Raw genomic sequence first — 2,500 nt, forward strand, 5'->3', positions numbered from 1 at the left:
CTACAATGTTGTTGATCCATCAGTTTTCTTCTAACACAGCCATTAAACTCTGTAACTGTTTTAAAGTCACCATTGGCCTCATGGTGAAATCCTTGAGTGGTTTCCTTCCTCTCCGGCAACTGAGTTAGGAATGACGCCTGTATCTTTGTAGTGACTGGGTGTATTGATACACCATCCAAAGTGTAATTGATAACTTCACCGTGCTCAAAGGGATATTCAATGTCTGCTTTTTAAATGTTATTTACCCATCTACCAATCGGTGCCCTTCTTTACGAGGCAGTGGAAAACCTCCCTGGTCTTTGTTGTTGAATCTGTGTTTGAAATTCACTGCTCGACTGAGGGACCTTACAGATAATTGTATGTGTGGGGTTTCAGAGGTGGGGTAGTCACTCAGAAATCATGTTAAACACTATTATTGCAGACAGTGAGTCCATGCAATTTATTATGTGACTTATTAAGCACATTTTACTCCTGAACTTATTTAGGCTTGTCATAACAAAGAGGTTGAATAGTTTTCATTTTGTATACATTTCTAACATGTTGTACAAGCAAAATTCCACTTTGACATTATGGGGTATTGTGTGTATATATCAGCGTCACAGAATCTCAGTTGTATCCATTTTAAATTATTTCTGAAGGCATTGTAACTATGAGAAAATCTTAGATGTGTCAAATCAATTATATCCAGCTCAGGGCTCCAGCTCAGAGCTCCATCTCAGAGCTCCATCTCCATCTCAGGGGCTCCATCTCAGAGCTCCATCTCAGGGCTCCATCTCAGGGGCTCCATCTCAGAGCTCTCAGGGCTCCATCTCAGAGCTCCATCTCAGAGCTCCATCTCAGATCTCCATCTCAGGGCTCCATCTCAGAGCTCCATCTCAGAGCTCCATCTCAGAGCTCCATCTCAGGGCTCCATCTCAGAGCTCCATCTCAGGGCTCCATCTCAGGGCTCCATCTCAGAGCTCCATCTCAGAGGCTCCATCTCAGAGCTCCATCTCAGGGCTCCATCTCAGGGCTCCATCTCAGTGCTCCATCTCAGTGCTCCATCTCAGGGCTCCATCTCAGGGCTCCATCTCAGGGCTCCATTTTAGGGCCCCAGCTCAGGGCTCCATCTCAGGGCTCCATCTCAAGGCTCCATCTCAGGGCCCCAGCTCAGGGCTCCACCTCAGAGCTCCAGCTATGCATTTGGTTGTGAAGATCAAACTTCTTGGTTACAGCAGACATTCCATCTCCTCTTGGATCAAGATCCCTGTTGCCTAAATTGTTTTCTTTGTCCCCCCCCTCTCAAAAAATGAAGTAGCGCCCCCTTCTGTGCACATTCAGTAATACCGTATACCCCGGTATGGTACAGAAACGGTATGACGGTATGAACATCTGCATACCACCCAACCATATTGAGGAGCTGTGTTGAGTACTGGAGTGAGTCAGTCCTCTTAGTGCAGCTCAAACCACATTATTTCACTATAGTCTTATGTTGTACGGCTGCTTGGTTTTCCATTCAACTTGCCTCCTAAACTTAGCCTGGTTGAACCAGACTGAAAGCTGTGCTCACCGTGCTTTAGCCAGGCTATCTTAAGCTGTCTGAGGAAATCCCATACTGTTGTGTACAGTACTCTTGAGTCTGGTCAGACTGTTAGTGAAATCACATACTGTTGTGTACAGTACTCTTGAGTCTGGTCAGACTGTTAGTGAAATCACATACTGTTGTGTACAGTACTCTTTAGTCTTGTCAGACTGTTAGTGAAAGCACATACTGTTGTGTACAGTACTCTTTAGTCTGGTCTGGTCAGACTGTTAGTGAAATCACATACTGTTGTGTACAGTACTCTTTAGTCTTGTCAGACTGTTAGTGAAATCACATACTGTTGTGTACAGTACTCTTTAGTCTGGTCAGACTGTTAACTTCATTTTTTGCTAACAAATCAAAACAACATTAAATATTATTTAATCTTGTTCTGTTAACCTTTTACATACCTTTAGTTCATATAGGCTCTTTGATCCAGACGTGTCTGTTGTTAACCTTTAGTACATATAGACTCTTTGATCCAGACGTGTCTGTTGTTAACCTTTAGTTCATATAGACTCTTTGATCCAGACGTGTCTGTTGTTAACCTTTAGTTCATATAGGCTCTTTGATCCAGACGTGTCTGTTGTTAACCTTTAGTACATATAGACTCTTTGATCCAGACGTGTCTGTTGTTAACCTTTAGTTAATATAGGCTCTTTGATCCAGACGTGTCTGTTGTTAACCTTTAGTTCATATAGGCTCTTTGATCCAGATGAGTCTGTTTTCTCCCTCCGCTACGGTAGTCATGCATCTTGGAAACATATACAGTTTGCACAAAGGTCTTAAGATGTAACCGTTTTATAAAAGAGACAGTGATACAGAACCCAGATCTTAATGCTGCCTGTGTGTGTGTGAGAATCTACAGCATAGCAGATGTCTTGTTTGATCGTATATACAACGCGGTAGGAAATTAAGACTAGAGATTCCTAGTACAAT

At 42.9% G+C, this 2,500-nt stretch overlaps 1 protein-coding gene across 14 annotated transcripts in view; it reads left to right on the forward strand.

Annotated features, from left to right (window-relative positions):
- Nucleotides 1-2,500, forward strand: part of LOC123989556 (transcription factor 4-like) — a 474,938-nt gene that overhangs the window by 210,336 nt on the left and 262,102 nt on the right. The window lies entirely within an intron of this gene.

This window comes from Oncorhynchus gorbuscha, linkage group LG11 (assembly GCF_021184085.1).
Source record: "Oncorhynchus gorbuscha isolate QuinsamMale2020 ecotype Even-year linkage group LG11, OgorEven_v1.0, whole genome shotgun sequence".
In the NCBI taxonomy this organism is placed as follows: domain Eukaryota; kingdom Metazoa; phylum Chordata; class Actinopteri; order Salmoniformes; family Salmonidae; genus Oncorhynchus; species Oncorhynchus gorbuscha.